Source organism: Haliotis rubra, unplaced genomic scaffold (assembly GCF_003918875.1).
Source record: "Haliotis rubra isolate DU_JTF1 unplaced genomic scaffold, ASM391887v1 Scf96, whole genome shotgun sequence".
NCBI classification, from domain to species: domain Eukaryota; kingdom Metazoa; phylum Mollusca; class Gastropoda; order Lepetellida; family Haliotidae; genus Haliotis; species Haliotis rubra.
In genome coordinates, this window is record NW_025767701.1 from 1,523,947 (window position 1) to 1,547,637 (window position 23,691).

General features: G+C 38.1%; 2 long non-coding RNA genes across 4 annotated transcripts; one reads left to right on the plus strand and one right to left on the minus strand.

Moving 5' to 3' along the window:
* Positions 1-9,258: 9,258 nt before the first annotated feature.
* LOC124265062 lies at positions 9,259-20,508 on the minus strand. Of its 3 annotated transcripts, XR_006895335.1 has the most exons (5): positions 20,153-20,508; positions 19,581-19,689; positions 19,071-19,251; positions 18,544-18,651; positions 9,259-9,270 (listed from the first exon to the last, which is right to left on the minus strand). It is a non-coding gene; the product is annotated as an uncharacterized LOC124265062 (long non-coding RNA). The 3 variants fall into 3 exon arrangements; XR_006895334.1 differs by lacking the exon at positions 9,259-9,270 and having other exon boundaries at positions 18,543-18,630; positions 20,153-20,507; XR_006895333.1 differs by lacking the exon at positions 9,259-9,270 and having other exon boundaries at positions 18,543-18,651; positions 20,153-20,507.
* LOC124265064 lies at positions 12,791-13,446 on the plus strand. Its single transcript, XR_006895336.1, has 2 exons — positions 12,791-12,854; positions 13,343-13,446. It is a non-coding gene; the product is annotated as an uncharacterized LOC124265064 (long non-coding RNA).
* Positions 20,509-23,691: the final 3,183 nt, after the last annotated feature.

Below are 23,691 nucleotides of genomic sequence, written 5' to 3' on the forward strand. Positions count from 1 at the left end.
ACCCTGACTCACGGGAATAGAAGTACCGCCAGTAGCTTTATCACCTGAAGGTGAATTAAATGAATTGTACAGACGCAATTCAAATTTATCCGAACTTTTCAGTCACGTCTATTATAGACTAAAGGCTGATGGTATAAAATTTTGTGATAATAATTGTAGATTGTTGCAAAGCCCTCTGCAGTTTCAGTGTATTAATCGTGAGCGCATGGCAGCGCTCCTCCTACACTCTGATTGTGAAGGAGTGATCTCATGTCAAGCGGTTCAAATAGATTTTGAACCACCACAGGTGTTAAAGGAGATGGCTCTTCTAAATATTGAAGAGCTCTGGTCTTTTTTCTCAACTTTTTCTTTACTTTACCTGTTTAGCAACGCTGTATGTATCTGGAGTTCAGCAATATCTGATGTTTGGGTCTCCTCAGTGTAGGAGGCTGATTAGCGCTTACAATCTTGTGATGATTCAATTTGCAATGCGACGTATGCAACATAATGAACTTTTACGTGCAACTGGCATGTTGTAAACAGGCACTACCCAGCGTGAAGTGGCCAATACCGTCAATGTTTTGAAGTCAGCCATTAGCAGACTATGGAACATATATCAGCAAACCCAAGATGTTGCTCAAAGGCACTGATCGTCATGTGGCTGTAAGAAGATAAAGGTGTAGAGCACGTAGGCACGGGATGAACAGTCGTTGGTCACGTGTCATGTTTTGGGATGAGTCAAGCTTCACTATGGACTTCCTTGACAGGCGTGGTCGGGTCAGGCGACAAAGAAATGAACGTCACGCCAACATGAACCTGAAACCACACGATCGATTTGGAGATGTGTAACTTATGGTTTGGGATGGTATCACTATGACTGATCGAACCCCTCTTCATGTTATGCAAGGACGGGTCCCCAAATTGGGGGACTCATACGCAGTATACCTCGTCGTCTGGGCGAATGGTTGACCCTTTGTGGTGGAATCACACACTACTGAATGAAAATAGTACACATACCAATTTCAGGTCGTACACCAATCATCTTTCAAGAGCAGTAACTGTACAAACAACTATGGTCATAAGGAAGTGCAAGTGGTGATTCACTATTAAAACATTCATTATTATCATGTCAACATTGACTGACCCCGATGTATCTTCTAATTTGTTCAATTGTAAATCAAATGTGAAGTTCCACTACTTTGATGAGAATATTTTAATTTATTACCTACGAAGGCGAAAATATTGGGGTTCATATTTTTCATACGATGCCCTAAGGCAAAATATCACTTTTCATGGTGACGTGACGTCACGAACAATGCTATTACGTCACGTGTCTTCTGTGACGTTGCGTTCTACATGCAGTGACGGCGGGTAGCCAGCTATGTTTGAAAGTAGATTTGGGTTTATTTTCTTCAATGTGAGGACTTCGGTAATAAACAGAATATTATATTCGTGCCCAAATCATACTATGTTTACAACACTCATGCCTAAATATCGGCATATCCCTCGCTCTCGCTCGGGAAATACCAACATTTTGGCACTCGTGTCGTAAACACAGTATGACACGGGCACTCATATAATATCCTCTATATCCTGGCCTTAGTAGCAATATCCTGCAAATCATAACGTGTTCGATTCATATAAGACTTTAGGTGAACTGTGATGCGCCTATGAATTGAATGTCTGTCTCAAAAAGAATTCATGGTCCATGTAGATTCCGGATTCCATGGTTCTCGCAAACAAGGATTTAAAGTAGCCCCTGAAACTAGATTGATTGCTTTTAGAAACAACAATTATCAGTTACAATAGCACAGGTGAGAGTAATTGAATCGGCAATGGGCAATGAATCGTTCATTTTGTTGGCATCGAAATGGTATGGCATAAACATGGCAAATAGATATATAGTGAGAGTGACAGTGCAATTGAAAAAAGAGTCACACCATATAGGCGCTTTGGATTCTGGGTAGATTTGGGGATACTCAATGTTAGTCGATTTGTTGGTGTTCACTAAAATAATGTGAGGTCGCTGCGTTTTGATCCATATTCAAACGTCCCTAGTATGGAGATCTACCTTCAGTAGTTGGCAATCTATAGCCCATTTTATATTGTACCGTTAAACTTTGAATAGTATTTTATGCTTACAGGCTAGTTTTAAGTATAAATCTGTGATAGCCTAGTTATTTTACTGTCCTTCGCAGACAGGTAAGTACATACGTTTGTTTTTATTTCATAAGTACATTTACAAATTTAAACCTTTTATAGTCACGATATGGTTGAACTACTGCTGATGTGACTTTACATTTTAACTCTCTCACTCACTTACTCATATTTAAACATTTTGTAACAGAATAACTCGTTCATATAAACACATTAGCATATACTGACAGAAACCGACTTGCTAAACAGAAATGGTTTCCTATACAGGAGAATTCACTTCAGCTGGAAAAAAAATAGTCAGAAATCACAGAAAGGGGACCAACATTGTGGCCCCTTGCATAAAAATTGTTTGGAGTAAACACGTAAATGGTGGTTTTAAGGACAGGAATGTAATTTTTTTTTCATTTTCCTGATGTTTCAAAGTTTAGCCAATGCTGCTGTATAGCAAGCATATTTGATGCCTCGTCTAATGCTGTCAGTGACGTAGAATATGCTTTATATTCCATGTTTGAATGGATGATTTCACGAGAGAGTATATTAACGTTATACATGCTCATTATTATTTACCGCTGTTCTAGCTGTCTCGTTTGCTGTTTTTCCAATTCTTTTCCTTGGTAGAGATTCAAGACACAATATGTTCTTGGCCAGAACTGTCCATTTTTGACAACATTGCATTGTGTGAGTGAGTGAGTTTAGTTTAGCAATATTCTAGCAATAGCATTGCGGAGGACCTCAGAAATTGGCTACGCACATTGTACCCATGTAGGAAAACGAACCCGGGTTTTCGGCGTGGCGATCGAACGCTCTCGCCAAAATGCTACAAACCGACCCTCTTATTTGCATTGATATATGGCAAAGCAGCAGTCGTTGTTGTGCAACGTGTTCACTGCTGTCAAGTGTAGGTAGTTGCGTTTGCATGGTCATCTGTTCCGCCCATCCCACCCTGATCTTGCAATGGTCAGATCAGTTGTTCCTGATGCAAGTGTTGTGTCCGAGCCTGTATGAAGAAGCCCATGGTGATCACCAGGATGTTGTCTCTTCCACACATCACGGGCTGGATGTAGGTCAATGTCGTATATTACTCTGTTGTCTTAACATTTTCCCACACTTGTGTGTGTGTTTTGTTTCATGTGCTCCTCCTCAGACAGCTGGTGGGACTTGACGGCACCACAATAATCAAGCGATTTCTTCTGACCTTGCCGGAACACCTTAAAGGCAACATGGCGATCAAGGTATAGGAATAAACAAAGCCATCTAGAAATGTAACATATCGTATATCTGAGATTACACCTTCTTCGTAAGTACACCTGTACATATTCTAGTACTTGGGTTATGTTGAGTTCCTGACAGAAATATTAGCATCTCTGCTTTACTGATTAAGTGTAATCCCGAATATAACATGTGTTATACAGCTTTATATATACATTTATTCATTCTTGCTTCAGTTTGGTATTTCCCCACACGGGTAGGGCCAAGAGAGGTAGATCACGATCCTATGTTGCTATCAGGGTCAGGGATAGGCAGGATGAATTGTAACCTTAACATGTAACTTGTAACCAATCGCAGGTGGTGATGTAGCACGATAGGGGATCTTAACAGGTGGGTCAAGCATGGAGCCACAAAAGTCCAGGAATCAAAGTTGAGGGTACAGGAAGGGAAGCGACGCTTCTGTCTCTCATATCTTCACATACTATTAAAAACCAATATTCGCTTCAGAAATAACACTAGTCGATGTTTGTTAATATGTCTTATGTTAAAGTATATATGTCATTTCTTTCAGATTGTATGGGGGAAAAAGCATCAACGTCGACCTGATTAACCGACAGGCCATTTGTGAGTTGTAAGCGAGGCACTCGTACATGGCATTGAACATCATGATCTGAAAGTTCTTCAGAGCAGCCACAAGGCTCTTAATTCAACATTGGTATACTTGTTTGGCTGATGTAAAATAAAGCAATGGTACTGTATTTTGACCTTATAGTTCGTGTTTCTCATCTCCATACATGGGTTACCGTATGTGGACACAACAGCACTGTGATACGACATATGATATGATTATTGTAATGCTCATATATTGGATGAAAATATATATTGCAACGGTCAGTTATATGACAGTCCAGTGACCATCACTCTTCACAGTTGGGATATGGTGACTTATCTTACCTCACACACAAATGTCGCTTTCTGATTGGCTCAGCGCTCTCCTATTATTGTCAATGTACCCCGCTTACAAGCGAGTAACATTTTCTATGTACCCTGTTGGGAATGCCGAACTCATTTGGTACTTCATGGTAGTAATTCTTTATCTCGAATAACATTGAATCACGTATGATGTACGGAAATTACCGATGAATTGCGAATGCAAATCGATGGAAAGGAGATAACTCTAAATATGTTTTTTCTTATTAGAGAAAAATCTATCAGCTCAGGGAACATACACAAACATCGAGGGTACATCAACCCATGTTCCCATCTTGACCGTTGAGGGGCGGTGGGGTAGCCTAGTGGTTAAAGCGTTGGCTCGTCACGCCGAAGTGAGTGAGTGAGTTAATATTTAACGTCACATCGGCAATATTTCAGCCATATCGTGACGAGAACATTTGACATTTAAATAGAATATATATACAGATATTATAAAAACCTGCCGACGAAGGACAATAAAACAACTAGAATATCACAGATATACATGTAAAACTAGTAATTAAATCTAAAACATTTTAACTTTAGGGGACAGCACAAAATAAAAATAGGCAATAGATCGCCAACAACTGAAGGTAGATCACCATACTAGGGACCATGGGGACTTACATTACTTTTGCTACCTGCATGATATGGACGTCACGCCGAAGACCCGGGTTCGAATCCCCACATGGGCACAATGTGTGAAGCCCATTTCTGGTGTCCCCCGCCGTGATGTTGCTGGAATATTGCTAAAAGCGGCATAAAACCAAACTCAGTTAGTTAGTTAGTCGTGACCATTGAACAACTTATAACATGTCGACCTGGTCGGCGTGTGTGCCCACTCGATCCCACCATTTGCATCTGATAACAGGAATGGAGTTGTTTATGACCAATTCGAACCCGGGTCTTCACGGGACTTCAGGAAATTGAGATTGACTAAAACATCTTATTAACATTCAGGTTCAAATTTGTAAAAGCTCAGAAATTTATGTACAGGGAAGTGAACCCGTGGTAAAGATCTTCGTTGTGTTGGAGGAACACTAGAATGGAGTCACAGGTTTCATAATAGCTTAGAAATGTTAACTTACACAGTACACATCCTGGCCTGAACGGTACGTAAGTCCTAACATTTTCAAAGTAATATTTAAACTTACCAAATTTTACTATTGTATTGTCTTGGTAAATAACATAGTTTTAGATTTAAATGCTAGTTTTAGACATCATCTGTGATACTATTTTAAGTAATTTGATGACTGGTTATTTAAGAACTTATATTTATTGTGTATTGAAAAGCTTTCGCGTCACTATATGGCTGAAATAATCTCTAGGTGACGTTAAACTTTAACTCACTAACTCGTGGTCTGGCCATATAAGTTCATTCAGTTGGCTTGGGTCTCTAATCAAGATACAAGGAAGTTCTGGTGCCGTGGTCTGGTGTTCATTCAGAGCTCTGTAATCAAGATACAAGGAAGTTCTGGTGCCAGGGTGTACATGAGCTCTGGAATCACGCCACCTTTTAACTGCTGTGCGTCCGTGTTTATAACAGAACCGAAGCCGTTTTACTAGCATCTCGGTGAAGTGTTACGATTTTAGTCACATCGGCGGTATTTCACCCGTATCGTGACTATAACAAGTTATATATAAATGATACATAAAGCTTGATTATAAATAACTCTTCTGACAAAGCACAGTAGCATCACAGATATGGATGTACAACCAGCTTGAAACCATAACACTGATGAGTGAATGAATGAATGAATATTGCCTTTACGCCGCATCAGCAATTTTCCAACTATTTGCGCCGAGATCCAGTTAATATCAATTTCTAATTGAAAACTAGTCATGAAAATATGACATCAAGGACTATATAGAATATCAATCACATATCACAAGTTATGTAAATGTCATAAATATCATTATTATATAGGTAGTATTTTTCCTGTACCACGATTGGTCAAGAGACCGTCACATGATTGACTACAAAACACGATATTGACTTGAGTTTTCTGATAAATTACGATATTGACTTGGGTTTACTAAAAATAGACAAGGAATCTCGTACGAAGGGGCTTCCCCCGCTTTTCAGCCAATCAGATCACTCGGATAGATGGCACAGTGTGTGCATTAAAAGTTTATGTTAAAACCCGTTTCTCTTTCATTATATAATAAAACAATTATAGACTCTTGTAGAGGTCGATATCGGTTTTTATTGACCTGAGAAAAACAAGCTCAGTCGATATTGTTCTACTAAGGTCAATAAAAACCGATATCGACCTCTACAAGAGTCTATAATTGTATAATATCTATAAAAATGATACATATTCTAGCTATTGACCTGTGTAAAGAATTGTCTTCTAATAGAAACGATAAAATAAGTTTCATGGGAAACTGTTTGAGATTGTATACACATCAAGCATCATCGATGAAAGGAAAGAATGGGTAGAATGAGAATGACGGTGTCCTCCCAAAAGTTAGACGTCCCAAAAGTTAGACGCGGTAAAACAACAAAGGTTATGGTTAACTACACTGTTACCTTCGTTAATTAATGGACTAGTCCAAATGTACTGGGGCGGTGGGGTAGCCTAGTGGTTAAAGCGTTGCCTCGTCACGCCGAAGACCCGGGTTCAAATCCCCACATGGGTACATTGTGTGAAGCACATTTCTGGTGTCCCCTGCCGTGATGTTGCTGGAAAGTCCCTCACTCCAAATGTACTAATCCAAACACAAAGCGAAGAGATTATGGATAATGACAGTGACTTTATTTGACATACAACAAAATAAGTTAATTCAACAAGATAATTTAAATGATCAATGGATGACTTTGTAATGACTTTAATTGGCATAAAAACTAAATAAATTAATTAAACAAGATAATCTAAATTAAATCATTCAAAATTTAAGATTTCACATCTTTGACGTCATTCACTATACAGGCAAGAATGTCAACCAAGTCTGAGCAAATGCCCAACTGCATCGAGAAACTCTATGCTTGTCATCCCTCCTGCACGCAGTCTCTCTTGCTGATGCATCAGCCTGTTCTCAGGCTCCCTGTAGACACTCTTCCTCTTTGGGGGAGCAAGCACCAACGTTGATCTGCTGGAGTTTGGCGCTCTCTGCGATCTCAATAATCTGGATGATCTCTACAAATCGGTAGATGTTAGGATGGTGATGAGGAATGCCTTTTTTAATCTACTGTGGAAGCCTTCCAGGCTGTTGTTCGTGCGAGGGCCGACAGTCCGTCTGCACTGTAACAGGTTGAAAGAGGCGCTTGAGCATCTGAGTCCAGGGGCGGTATTCATAAAGAAACTAAGATTTTTCCAAAGTCCAAACTTAAGTTTTTGAAAACTGACTTAGCTAAGTCTGAGACTTAAGTTGCTATTCATAAAGCTACTAAGTCAGAAACTTAGCTAATTTCAAAAGACAAACTATGTGATCACTTGGGTGAATCCGAGTTATTTTTAGACTTCCGGTGGAACTCTTTTAAAAAAAGGTGTGAAAATCGCTTTCGTTGGGATTTCCCTTTTGCTATTTACCAGGTAGGGATACCCCCTATCTAGTGTATATGGACCCATCCTGGGTATTACACCCCAACTAAATGAATAAACGCGCCCCATCGAGCCCATAAAACGGCAATTTCACCATCCGCGGCGCTCACACGGAACGTCGCAGTATAGTGAGGTTATTTTTGCTTAGTACTGTATTCCATGTAACCATACCGCATGCATCAACAGTCCCACATTGCCTCCATCAACGCTACGCTATCGCTAAACACGACCACTATCACATCATTCTGAATCAAAAATGGCCCTAGTTTCATCAGTATTGACAATACAGCAAACATTTTCACCTCAAACATCGCCCTCATGCCCTGCAACACACCACGGACCTCTCCATGCGTCGTCCTCGTTGCATCCAGTAATGGCGGCCGCTGACTGAACGTCATCACCCAAAGTACACAAATCTACGGAGGGCAAAAGGGACATATTTCATTTTTGCCAAGGGACATAACTCATGCAATTACATTGATGATTTTATGCTACAAAACACTTCACAATGTAACAATGACACCGAAATAGGTTCTTAAGCTGAAAAATCACGTTGCATACCATTTCTTACACATTTCATTGCTTTTTATACATTACATACATTTCATAGACCACAAAACACAAGTGCACACAACTAATAAGTAAGTTATTCCATAGAAAAAGTAATTTCTACTAATGATCGTAATATACTCTACGAATTCTCAGATATATCATATTATATTGATTGATATTTTACCTGTATAAACTGAATTATGAAATCTGTTGTGTGACATATTATTCAGGAAAGTAAAATCAAATTGTTGGGGAAAAGTAGAAGAGCGAAATGGTCAAAAGGGGATGATACAGCACCCTCCCGAAAAAAGGGTATCCATCACACTGGACCCAGAGGGCACAACTACATGACAGATGCGTCGGACCGCTCCAAAAGCTTCCACAAAAGAAAAGCCACATTAATAAAAATGGTTTGTTTGATTTTGTGTAACGTAATTTCATGCTAACTTACTTACTTGTATTTATTAGAAATTCGTAACCTACCTTCTTCAGATACATTTTTCTCTTCAATTGCCTCCACTAGTTGACTCATGAAATCGAGGATCCTGGTCTTATTTCCCCGTCTGACATCCTTCCACTTCTTACTCCACTCATTGTCCATCTTGTAAGGAAATAATTTTTTGTAACTTATTTTTTCATGGAAATCATTTCATGTAACTACATTGTTAACATGCATCACCATCAATGCAGCTATCACAATCACAATAGGTGCAATTACATAAGGCAAAAAACTGACATTAATATTCAGTATGTAATGCAATAAAAACATTCATCTATCAACCATTATTAAGTAACTTACGTCATTCTGTTGTAGCTTTAACTCTACCAAACTGATCAGTTCATCTTTGGTTTTATACTCTTTTCGCCTGCCTGTCCTCTGGTGTGATGTATATGCGAATCAAGGGCGTTCCTCTACGACTGAAATCTCCAGTCAAAGCCATACTTCTGTAAACACCATACAACATATATCCCTTCCGAGCATTTGTTTAGTTATACCAGCCTATCATCCTTTTTCTATAAAGGTACACATTTCAATATGAGGAAAATTACCACATTACATTATTGCTTTCTTTAATGGGTCCCATTATTACCTGCAAATGCAATGGTAATTACATGTTCCAACATATTTCATTCCTTATTATTTTAGCTTATTTGAAGTAAATGTATCATTGACCCAAAACCAATATATTATTATACCTGTATAAAGCTCTGTTTTGCTTACACAAATCCACACAGTGAACCAATTCCTTGTCCAGAACCATGGTTGGATCAAGACCTATAATTCACAAAACATTAATGAATTTCATTTCCTGTATGAAAAGCGACAAAATTTACTAAATGTATCATGAACTAAAGACTTTTTATTAATGATTTGTATTGACTTCCAACGTAAGATCTATTAACCGTATATTAACCGCATACTTGGACCATATAAACCATATTGACAATTACTTATATTAATGGTCATATCATCCTTTATACTATTACCTGTATGAATGCCATCTTTGAGTGGGTCAGCCAAATAGTTCATGGAGCGCAACAAACAACGCCATCCCATGATTTTGGGGGCCATAGTCCTTGTTGTCATGGCGGAAAAGGAATCTACGTCATGGATTCCTATCTCCTTGTATACAGTTTCCCGCATCTACATGGAAAATAATGAACTTTAAATAAGAATTTATATTCTATTCCCACAACACTTATATATTTATCATTGTAACATACAATAACCAATATATTTAGCATGTTTTGTCCTCAGAAAGAAAATGAGTATTAATTTTATAGATTCAACAATTTGTGACAGTGACTGGGGCCAAAATCTATTTTGAATTCTGTGCTCAGAAGGTGGAGGTGCTCACAACTACTTGGCTACCCCAATGTTTCAAGAAAAGTATGGGGTATGTATGTGTAATAAATAAATGTAAGGTTGTTTAATTATAACAATTGAGCAATACAGATATATCATACTTATATAATTTGCTATAATTACAGGAACCAGAAGGAGCGCAGCCTTTACACACCAAAAGTGTTACCATCCCTCCCCCTACCCACATAATAAACCAGCCTAACCCAACGCCTCCTGAAACAACGTCTACAACTGATGAACTTCCACAAATCCAGGTACCTATTTTGGAGAATCCTGAAACATCATCTTCTGTTGGTTACCCAGCCACGTTGGCATTTCTGGGAATACAATGGCCGATCTTGCTGCTAAGGCAGCACTCAACAAATCTGTGACACCACTTCTCATTCCTTTCTCTGATTACAAGGCTTGCATTAGAACTTACATCCGTGATCTTATGCAGAAGAAGTGGGATGCCCAAGTAGGTATCAATAAATTACATGCAATTAAACCAACCATTGGTTATACCTACTTGGGTTGCCAGTCCAGATTTCAAGAGGTCATTATGCGACGATGTCGCATTGGCCATACACGTTATACTCATAAATACTTGCTAAATGGTGAAGATCCTCCGTTTTGTATCCCTTGTGATGAGAGAGTTACGGTCAAGCATATCCTGCTTGACTGTGTTGAATTCTCCATCATAAGGGATAAGTATTTCAGTGTAAAAACACTTAAGGATCTTTTTACTACTGTTAATTCTCATTTAGTTATTGGTTTTTTAAAAGAAATTGACTTCATTGATGAATTCTGATTAACATGTTCTGTAGATAGATGTATTTTAATGATTGGTAGTTTAGATTAGTAACTTAGATTGTTAGTGGCTGTACCCTCAAAGGGGGTTGAAGTAGCGTAAAATTATTGTCCTCCTGATGGGGTATGTAAGTCCCAAAACTTCAAAAGTAGAATTTTCACATACCAAGTTTTAAACGTAGTATTTTCGTTCATTTAGATTTTGGCTAAATTATCCTACAATCACCAGCGGTTGAAGGGATGGTGTAAATCCGACTAGGGTCCATGCAGGTAGCAAGGTACTGTAAGTCCCCATGGACCCTAGTATGGTGACCTACTTTCAGTTGTTGGTGATCTATAGCTCATTTTTATATTGTGTTGTCCCCTGTGGTTAAAATGTTTTAAACTCTATTACTAGTTTTATCTGTATATGTGATATTCTAGTTGTTTTACTGCCCTTCGTTGGCAGGTTTTTTTATAATATACATATTTTTCACTTCAATATCATTCTATTTAAATGTCAAATGTTCTCGTCACGATATGGCTGAAATATTGCCGATGTGACGTTAAATATTAACTCACTCACTCACTCACTCACTGAAACATCATCGTCGAAGGAAGGCAATAAAAACAGTACAAGGCGCTGTAGAAAGTCGGTTCTCAAAAAGAAAGATGAGAAAAGTGACACTTATAAGTGCCCGTTGTGTCATGTACAGTATGGCACATCCGACCCACGCCTCAAGGAGTGGATAGGGTGTGATTATGAGAGTGACACAACGTGCACTTATTGGTGTCATATTTCATGTATGGGAATCCACATATTATCATCCAGGAATTTAAAACCATTGAAAATGTACTGCCCAGCACACAATCCATTAAACATGAATAAATGAAACTAAATCGTGTTATATTTATTTATTCTTATACATGTATCAATTTATGGAAGGTGTATAAAATAACCCCTTACACTGTTAGTTTGGTCACGACTTGTGTTGATTTGTAATGCGAAATTAGGATATTTAAAGCCTAAGGATTGAATCAGATATTACACAGATAAGACTTGTTCCGCTAAAATACACCAAGCAGTGACAACTTCAAACCCAGTTTTTTTCAGTTTTTCGTTAGTCATTCAACAATGGTATTAGAAAGTAAATGAGTTTTGTATTATAACAGATCTTAGCGCACCGTACGGGCGGAAAAACTGCAGTTCTCATACCGCATGGCGAGACATCAGATAGAAATAAAACCATGGATGAATATAGGATCATTCTATGAATAACGCATCAGTATTGAGGACCTAGGTTGGAAAATTATACCTCCTCGAGTCTCTCGAGATTGCGACAACTACGCCTCCATGTCTGCTCACTTGGTACCCCCGCAGGTATCCACATCTTTATACGTCGGTTCCAAGACTCCAAGACAAAGTCTCCCCCCTCTCCTTTGCTCTTGTGTCTGGACTGTGAAACTACTTCACATTCTTGAATATGTTTCAATACCTCTGGAGGTGCTAAACATCGCAGAGTCTCGTCTCGGAACATTATCTGTTGATATGTTGTGTTGTTCATGCCGTCAAACAGATTACTCATTACATGTTTGGATGCCAGTATGAGAGTAGATTTGGGTTTATTTTCCTCAATGTGCGTGTAACTGAAAGATTTAATTTTTCCGGATTGCGATCCACATTTTTTATGCCCAAGGGGGCAAGGGAGGTAACTCCAAAAGTGGGAACTGTGGTTGGCCATGTGCTTCGCGGTGGTGAAGTTGACAACAAGATGTGTAGACAGTTTGATGGGTTTACAAATTTTGTAAGTACAATTTTGTAGTTACAAATCATGTAGTACGCAATATATATGTATTACAGTTACATAATACACTTAAACATGTTAAATTAAGCCATAAATGTGCAGTTATTTCCAGGTTAGGAACACGTGGGTTGGCCTAAAATAGTGTCACGTTTTATGTTATTTTTTGCTTGACTGTTATAAGTGAACAGTATCCTCATGTTTTGGGTTTTTGGAAGTGTAGGAATTTCTGTTGTTCTTGCAGAAACAATTTCACACCTTGTCATGACTTTATCAATCACAATTTTCCACGTTTGACATGTTGCATTACACAAGTATTTGTAATGTTTGTTTCTGGCAACTAGAGCCAAAGTAAGTGTATTTCATCCACAAAACCATAATCCGAGGATATTTTATTTACCGAGTAACATTTATTCTGTAACTTGGAGGAATATTTTTCAATGGTATTTAGTACTGTGAAGTTAGTAGAAAATGTTTCCATCATGTTTTAGCTTGAACCGACAACCGGCAATATGGAGGAATGCAAGAAGCAATGAACACTGCGGTGTATATAATCATGATAAAAAGGAAGTAAAACGTCGTGTACAAGAATGAACAAACCTTGTTGTTATGTCTGCAACAGTGAGGACTTCAGTAATAAACAGAATATTATATTCGTGCCCAAATCATACTATGTTTACAACGCTCGTGCCTAAATATCGGCAAATCCCTCGCTCACGCTCGGGAAATACCAACATTTAGGCACTCATGTCGTAAACACAGTATGACATGGGCACTCATATAATATCCTCTATATCCTGGCCTTAGTAGCAATATCCTGCAAATCATAAAGTGTTCGATTCATAATCAGTTACTAATCCAAACACAAAGCGAAGAGATTATGGATAATGACAGTGACATTTATTTGAAACATACAACAAAATAAGTTAATTCAACAAGATAATTTAAATGATCAATGGTTGACTTTGTAATGACTTTGAATTGGCATAAAAACTGAATAAATTAATTAAACAAGATAATCTAAATTAAATCATTCAAGATTTAAGATTTCACATCTTTGACGTCATTCACTATACAGGCAAGAATGTCAACCAAGTCTGAGCAAATGCCCAACTGCATCGAGAAACTCTATGCTTGTCATCCCTCCTGCATGCAGTCTCTCTTGCTGATGCATCAGCCTGTTCTCAGGCTCCCAATATGTAGACACTCTTCCTCTTTTGGGGGAGCAACACCAACCTTGATCTGCTGGAGTTTGGCTCTCTCTGCGATCTCAATCTTCTGGATGATCTCTACAATCGGTAGATGCTAGGATGGTGATGTGGAGTGCCTTTTTTAATCTACTGTGGAAGCCTTCCAGGCTGTTGTTCGTGCGAGGGCCGACAATATGAGAAAAATTACAACGTTACATTATTGCTTTCTTTAATGGGTCCCATTATTACTTGCAAATGCAATGGTAATTACATGTTCCAACATATTTCATTCCTTATTATTTTAGCTTATTTGAAGTAAATATATCATTGACCCAAAACCAATATATTAATATACCTGTATTAAGCTCTGTTTTGCTTAAACAAATCCACACAGTGAACCAATTCCTTGTCCAGAACCATGGTTGGATCAAGACCTATAATTCACAGAACATTAATGAATTTCATTTCCTGTATGAAAAGCGAAAAAATTTACTAAATGTATCATGAATTAAAGACTTTTTATTAATGATTTGTATTGACTTCCAACGTAAGATCTATTAACCGTATATTAACCGCATACTTGGACCATATAAACCATATTGACAATTACTTATATTAATGGTCATATCATCCTTTATACTATTACCTGTATGAATGCCATCTTTGAGTGGGTCAGCCAAATAGTTCACGGAGCGCAACCAACAACGCCATCCCATGATTTCGGGGGCCATAGTCCTTGTTGTCATGGTGGAAAAGGAATCTACGTCATGGATTCCTATCTCCTTGTATACAGTTTCCGCATCTACATGGAAAATAATGAACTTTAAATAAGAATTTATATTCTATTCCCACAACACGTATATATTTATCATTGTAACATACAATAACCAATATATTTAGCATGTTTTGTCCTCAGAAAGAAAATGACCATTCATTGTATAGATTCAACAATTTGTGACAGTGACTGAAGCCGAAATCTATTTTGAATTCTGTGCAGAAGGTGGAGGAGCTCACAACCACTTGGCTACCCCAATGTTTCAAGGAAAGTATGGGGTATGTATGTGTAATAAATAAATGTAAGGGTGTTTAATTATAACAATTGAGCAATACAGATATATCATACTTATATAATTTGCTATAATTACAGGAACCAGAAGGAGCGCAGCCTTTACACACCAAAAGTGTTACCATCCCTCCCCCTATCCACATAATAAACCAGCCTAACCCAACGCCTCCTGAAACAACGTCTACAACTGATGAACTTCCACAAATCCAGGTACCTATTTTGGAGAATCCTGAAACATCATCGTCGAAGGAAGGCAATAAAAACAGTACAAGGCGCTGTAGAAAGTCGGTTCTCAAAAAGAAAGATGAGAAAAGTGACACTTATAAGTGCCCGTTGTGTCATGTACAGTATGGCACATCCGACCCACGCCTCAAGGAGTGGATAAGGTGTGATCATGAGAGTGACACAACGTGCACTTATTGGTGTCATATTTCATGTATGGGAATCCACATATTATCATCCAGGAATTTAAAACCATTGAAAATGTACTGCCCAGCGCACAATCCTTTACATGAATAAATGAAACTAAATCGTGTTATATTTATTTATTCTTATATCAATTTATGGAAGGTGTATAAAATAACCCCTTACTCTGTTAGTTTGGTCACGACTTGTGTTGATTTGTAATGCGAAATTAGGATATTTAAAGCCTAAGGATTGAATCAGATATAACACAGATAAGACTTGTTCCGCCAAAATACACCAAGCAGTGACAACTTCAAACCCAGTTTTTTTCAGTTTTTCGTTAGTCATTCAACAATGGTATTAGAAAGTGAATGAGTTTTGTATTATAACAGATCTTAGCGCACCGTACGGGCGGAAAAACTGCAGTTCTCATACCGCATGGCGAGACATCAGATAGAAATAAAACCATGGATGAATATAGGATCATTCTATGAATAACGCATCAGTATTGAGGACCTAGGTTGGAAAATTATACCTCCTCGAGTCTCTACTCGCGACAACTACGCCTCCATGTCTGCTGACTTGGTACCCCCGGAGGTATCCACATCTTTATACGTCGGTTCCAAGACTCCAAGACAAAGTCTCCCCCCTCTCCTTTGCTCTTGTGTCTGGACTGTGAAACTACTTCACATTCTTGAATATGTTTCAATACCTCTGGAGGTGCTAAACATCGCAGAGTCTCGTCTCGGAACATTATCTGTTGATATGTTGTGTTGTTCATGCCGTAAAACAGATTACTCATTACATGTTTGGATGCCAATATGAGAGCAGGGTTGTTGCGGCGCACTGCTGACCGGAATACGAACAATGGGATCACAAATTTCAACAAGACATTCCATAGGAACTTGTGATTTGGATTGTTAGTTTCTTTCATGTTCTCCAGGAAGGTAGATGCATTCAGAAGTGAGGTATTGTGTACATCTTGACGAATGAAGGGAGTAATGAATTCGTCTAAACTTCCAAAAAGAAAGATCATGATGAACTGCCATGATATATGATGGTTTGTGCATGATTCAGCAAACTTTAAAGCATTTGGTGATCGGAAACCATTCAAAATGGCTATATGTTTGAAAAATGGCTTCCACAGCAGTTTGAATAATGCCTTTACCATATTCATTTCTAAATGGCCTAGCCCAGGAACCACGCACAAGTTTGGGAATTTAAAACACTTTTCAAATTCAATTGACTGGTTGCAATGCATGTGTTTAACATTTGCTATTTGCTGTTTACGACAGACGACACATCGAGGTACCGCGGTAATACATTGTGACAAATATGTCGGAGGCTGAGATAAAGAAGAGAAAACCCAACTGGAACAAAGACGATGTCCTGCTTTTGACAGAACTCGTCAAAACAAACGCCAGTGTGTTGGAAGGGAAGTTTGGTCCGAGCGTGACATCGGCGAAGCGGCAAGAGGCGTGGCAGGTAATGTAAACATTGGGTCCGACTGTCAAACTGTACATAGTCAAGAATACAGAAATGTCTTAGACTACGTGTTACGCATAGTTTTCATTTGTTTTTAATTATATGTAAGCCGTGAATATGTACGATTTTCTCTTCTCTTTTCTGCATTACATTGGTACGCCTATGAAACAACCAAAAATGCATCAAACACTGGGAAAATGTAGTGAGTGTAGGTGATGATTAGCCGAGGTCACACCACGAAGGAAAGGAACATGTATGAACGAAAAAGTTTTTTAAGCGAACATGACCTCATACAAATAAATAGTTTGATGAGGCTACAGCATGTAGTGTCAGGAATATTTGTAAAATTTCCTATGTTTTGTTTACTAACAATTCACTTGCTGCAGACTTGGGACTAAATATGAAAGCTTTGAGAGATATATTTTAAAGTATTATCATCATAAGTGTGGAATCGATTATTAAGCTTGAGAACAATTGATTTCAAGAATATATGGAAAATTAAAAATTAGGAAATCCTACTTTATAAGAATACCCTTTCTCCCAAATGCTCTGACGCTTATTTGTCCACAATCATAAAACATATAGTTGATTTCTAACATGTTATGGTTATGACATAGTAATTCATAAGCAGATTGTAACATATGTATATCATAATAAAGGTTGACAGTTTTCATTCAACTCAACAGGTTATTACAGCAACCATCAACTCCGCTGGTCTGCATCCCAGATCTAAAGAAGAGGTAGAAAAAAAGTGGAAGACGATAAAGAGCCAATCAAAACAGAAATATTCTGAGTTAAGCAGAATGACTAGAGGAACAGGCAAGTACTTTTCTTCAGTTCATATATCCTTTATATGAGTCACAGGTATTAAATGATAACTATCAGTCTTCTGCCAATTGTCTTAACAAATAAGTTAATACTGATGGATCAATAATCTGATGGATCAATAATCAGAATCAATCTTATCTGTGTTTTTGTTGTTGTATTTCTTGTATGGAGGGTAATATTTAAAAAAATGTGATCCTGAATGGAATAGTGATTGTCGTATTCCAATGAACATATATATGAAGTTATTTTAAATAAAAGAAATCAAATTAATGATTGTGATCAAATTTTAATGCAGGAGGTGGACCAGCACCAACACCGATCAGCCCAGTGACCGATGCTGTCATTGACATTTTAGGCCAGGACAATGTGGCACTAACAGGTGTGCCTGGGTCAGTCGACTCAACAATGCTGCAGGTACTTGACTTGGTACCAACCGATGACGGGTAAATATGAATGACATGAGTTACCTTTTGGTTAGAATATCATCACCTCACTTTTGTTCATAAATGTCTTCATACATACAAATATTTTTGGTATGCTTTAACTGCACTGTCTGTCATGATTAATATATGTAATGAACAACTGCTATTGATGTTTTTATCTAATTGTAATAACACAAAACAATAGGCTTGTTAAAATTGAAAGAACATTTATATGAAAATTACAAGCACATTTCTATCATTATATTTTTAGACAGATTTATGCAGCCATATGTGACCCCAATCCACAGCCAGAGGGAGCCAGAATGGGTCCTGAGGAGCCAGCAGTCCATCCAGATGCTCCAGGATGCCACACAGTGGAAGCTCTGTTAAAACAGAAATTGCAGCTGGAAATAGAATGTCTCACATTGAAAAAGGAATACCTAAAACATAAAATCATGAAACTGAATTAACTTAAACTGCCATAAATGTACTTGCTGAATATCAGAAATATTTACATATTTGAGTATTAAGTGTCATATATCATTCTCTGTCTAATATAAGGAAAAAACAGATTCTGTTAGAAAAATTATTGTGGGACCTTTAGTCAAATAAAAATAAATTGTCAATAGTACATAGTTAGGAAGATGAGGGAATATACAATATTACAATTAAATAAAGCTATTGTGTAGAATGTATTAATGGTATGAGTGATAAAACTGAATTTTGTTTTGGGGAGGATTGTCTGTATTAAATGTAATAACATAATCTACCATGTATAGTTCTAACTCTGACACTATGATATAAGATTCTAAAATCATCTTACATGGAAAGTTTGTATTGGCAAAATGCTCCCTATATCTCAGTGCAGCCACTGGTGGAGTGATTCCTGGTAGACCTCCATTCTGCTCATCATGCCTTCCAAATCCATCATGCCCATCTGTGGGTGGTAATGGAATGTTCCTGTCCTTGCATATGTTGTGAAGGACAGCACATGCTATGATCACCTGAAATATGGAATAATTTAGATACAAAAGTCAGTATAGACATGGCCATGCAGTATACATTTTGAGATGATGAACTTCTGTCTTGTCTTTTACATATTTTCAATGGCATCAGTAAATAGAAATTCATGACAACCCATATCAAATTCGTGATATATAGTTATATATAATATAGTTGCATAGTTTCAGTGATTCATACATTTTGCAAAATTGTAATTTCTTAATCATATTGTTGCCATTTAGCTTTGTTACCTTGTCAATTTATTTGTATTATTTATGTGGCAGGTAAACAGTGCTAAAGAAATAACTGTTGTTGATTATATTTTTCTTACCTTGCAAGCCTTCTCAGGTTTTAACCTGATTTCCCCATGAAGAACAGGAAATCTGCGCTTGAATTGGCCAATGGCCCTCTCAACACTGCTCCTTGTTCTTTTATGCGATCTGGGTTATGAAATAAAATATCATAGAGTAACCTGTACATAAATCTCCAGCACAGTAAACAGTAAACAACAGTTTGTGTTGTCGGGGTTAACTGCCACTTATTCAGTAAATAACTCTGAAAAATAAATAATAATACAGTAACACTTACATAGATTATTTAGGTGGTTTATGATGTTTTAAGAAAATAATTTCAAGTAATATTCAGCATATTTAAAAAGTCTACAACCTGATTACAGAATTCGTATTTTATGAAAACTGTATTTTGCTTCGGTTATCCAGACTAAATGTAATAACGTTTGTGATCTATAATGTGTAATGAGCACGACTGCTCAATCTTTATTCGAGGTTAATATGGGTGAAATATTGCCGATGTGACGTTAAATATTAACTCACTCATTCACTCAAGGGAAACCATTCTATGTTGCTGATCACAATCGGCAACTTTACACGGAAGTTTACATACCTGTTGTAGTTTGTTTGTGATCCTGCCAATGGTCTTAGGAAAGGGGTTAGTAGACACTTCTTACAGGGGTAACCACTGTCACCGAGAAGGTGACATCCGATGGGGACAACATTCCGGTCGAACAACTGGTAGAGACGGCTGTTGGTCAATATGCGTGAATCGTGTGTCGATCCAGGCTACCGAGCGACAACGTCAATTATCCTGTCTTCGCTTTCGAAAGCGATCTGTGTATTGATGCTGTGGTAGTGATGCCGGTTTACAAACTCATTTTCGTTTACTGTTGGGGCTTGAATCTGAACGTGCGTTCCGTCGATCACCCCCACAACTCCGGGAAAGTTTGCAATCTGATAAAAGTTGGTCTCGTGACGCCTGATGTCACGAAGTTGTAGGGGGAAGCGAACGAACTGTTTGACAATCCTGTTAGATGACAAACTCCGTATGCAGTCATTCACAGATCTGGAAATGGTTGGCTGGCTGACACCTTGATCGTCCGCATTGCACAACTGAAATTTTCCGGTGGCAAAGTACCTCAGTGTGATGAGCGTCTTTTGTGAGGCATCCAGTGCGTGGTTACGGGTGGTTGTGGGCTCTACGTCTGGCGCTATTAGACTGGCGACGAATCTAATGCCATTCCCATCTAGACGGTATCTCCGAATTAATTCTTCATCGCTGTATTCAACGAGACTTTGCCTTCTTTGGTTAAATAAACGACGCCTCAGCGCTACGGCAGCTATATTGTTTACTGATTTAAGTCAAACACCTTCCAGTTAAGCCTACCCCTGCCCAGTCTTAAGATTTAAGTCAGAAATAGCCAAAACTTAAGTCTATTAAGTTGCTTCATGAATATGACTTGAGTAAAATCTCAAAACTTAAGTCAGAAATAGTGAAAAACCTAGTTTTTTCGAAAAAAGGGTCCTTCTAGGTTGACATCAAGTCGACTCTGCGGAAGGGCGGGTATGGATGTTTGCCTGTGTCCGTAAAGTGTACTACTGACACTGTAGAAAGAAGGCATGTTGGGTGCAACATCAGCTGACAATCGAGCGATCTCATCGATGTAGATGAACAGGTGTAGTCTCTTCTCTTGTCCTCTTTCTCAACCTACTGAGGAACCTTACAGGGGCGCTGTCTCTTGGTGGGTGTGAGTGTGTACCAGCCACATTCACGATGAAGTCGCCCGTGCTAGTGCACATCCCTGAGCACGTCTTGACGGCACAATGCCATTGAACAAACTCTCCCCTGACTCTGTACTTGGTGTATGTGTAGCCTTGAAGGAATACCTGAGTAGTACCCTTCTGTGACGTCACGTATTCTACTCTCTGAAGACCAGCCAGCGTTTGTTGTTTACCCCACACCCGGTACTTCATTTTATATTGTTTATGTTGGAAAAACAATGTTAGGAAGGACGTAACTCCATTAGGTTAATGAAAACTCAAAAACATAATATAACCCTGTTTTGATCAAAGTGAACATCGTAAAAACAAGCATGCTAAATCTATAATCTATAGTCAACATTAGTATTCTGATCAAAGCATTTCGGTACAAATGTGAAAACCATCCCGTTAGTGTATGGGACAGGTTCATTATATCAGTGGGTAAGACTAGGTTGTTATCACAGTCACGCCTGATTGATTTGTCTGACAATTGGGATGTATGACTTTTGGGACGTCTAACTTTTGGGAGTAAACCAGATTGACACACGACTCGCGTGTGTGTTATTTAACATGGTCGAAAGTGCCTGTGCATTTGTTTATTCAGCTCATCTAATTGAGCTGTGCGTCCCTTGTTACCAGTTTTTACTTGTTATGCATTGTAATTAACATCTTTTAACACCTATGTATGTACCCTCTTGTAGAGGAGTTTACTAGCTTTTTGTACATGTGACCGCCGTCGCTGTATCTGTTTTTATAAGGGAGATATAAGCATTTATGCCGCTCCATACTTTATGTATACCCCTTATTTTATCAGGGTTTTTGCTAACTACAAAATTGTACAAACCATTGTCTCAATGTCCACCTATATCTATTTGTAGTAGAGCTCAATCCCTTCTTATACGTGTATTCCCCTTCACTGGTCATATGCTTATAAGTTAGTTAGAGTCGTTTACGTACCCAAGTATTAGCACACTTCTTTGCTGGTCAGAGGCTAGATGTCAACTTTCACCTCGCGTCGGGTATCACCTCTCCGACATCCGCGCGATTACGTTATAGCTGGACGTTGCCAGTTATCCCACACACTTGGGGACGTCTAGACTGCTCTGTGCATGTCGATCTGCTACCTAGTTGTCAATCGCCGCAACGTGGGACGACCTGAGGTCCGAACTTGGGAGCTCAAGACTGTTTTTTTTGTGATGGTATATCTTGTTCTGGTCTGTTTGTCCTATTGATCACTTGCCATGGTTCCTAGTATGGTGATCTACCTTCATATGTTGGCGATCTATAGCCCGTGTTATATATTGTATTGTCTTCTTTAACTGGAATGTTTTACCTTTGCTTGCTAGTTTTATATTCATATCTGTGATTCTCTGGTATTTTTACTGTCCATCGTCGGCAGGTTTTAATCTTCAAAAACTTTTCACTTGTTAGTGTAAAATACATATCTATTTACAAACTATTCATCAAAATTTATCTAGCAATTCTATTTCTTTTAAAAATTCAATGATTAAATGATAATTAACACTAAAAAGATCCTTCACTGTTTTGACATTAAAATATTTATCCCTGATGGCAAAATCAATACAGTCAAGCAAGACATGTTTGAATGTGATTCTTTCATCACAAGGGATACAAAACGGAGGATCCTCACCTTTTAACATGTATTCATGAGCATACCTTGTATGGCCAATGCGACATCGTCGCATGATGACCTCTTCAAATCTGGACTGACAACCCAAGTAGGTGTAACCAATATAGGGTTTTATTTCATGCAATTTATTAATACCTACTTGGGTGTCCCACTTCTTTTGCATCAGATCACGGATGTAAGTTCTAATGCTAGCTTTGCAATCAGAGTATGGAATAAGAAGTGGTGTCACAGATTTGTTGAGCGCTGCCTTGGCAGCAAGATCGGCCATTGTGTTCCCAGAAATGCCAACGTGGCTGGGTAACCAACAAAAGACGATGTCGCATTGGCCAGTAGCAAGCTCATTATATAATTCAATAATTTCTATTAAAAGTGGATGTTTACAAGAAATATTTTTAATAGCCTGAAGACACGAAAGAGAATCGGAAAAGATTATATACTGTTTATATTTACGGTGTTTATTAATATATTTTAGTGCTGTTAGTATTGCGTTTGCTTCTGCTGTGAAAATTGAACTGTCATTGGGTAATCTGGAATATATTGTTTTGGACCCAATGACAGTGGCACAAGCTACTGCGCCACCATCCTTGGACCCATCTGTAAATAAGGATTTATATGTATTATATTTACTTTTTAATTGATTATATTCTTGTTTATATTGTAATTCGTTAGTTTCTAATTTTTTAAATGTAGTGAGTGTTACGTCGACTTGTGGCCTCACCAATTGCCATGGAGGAGAA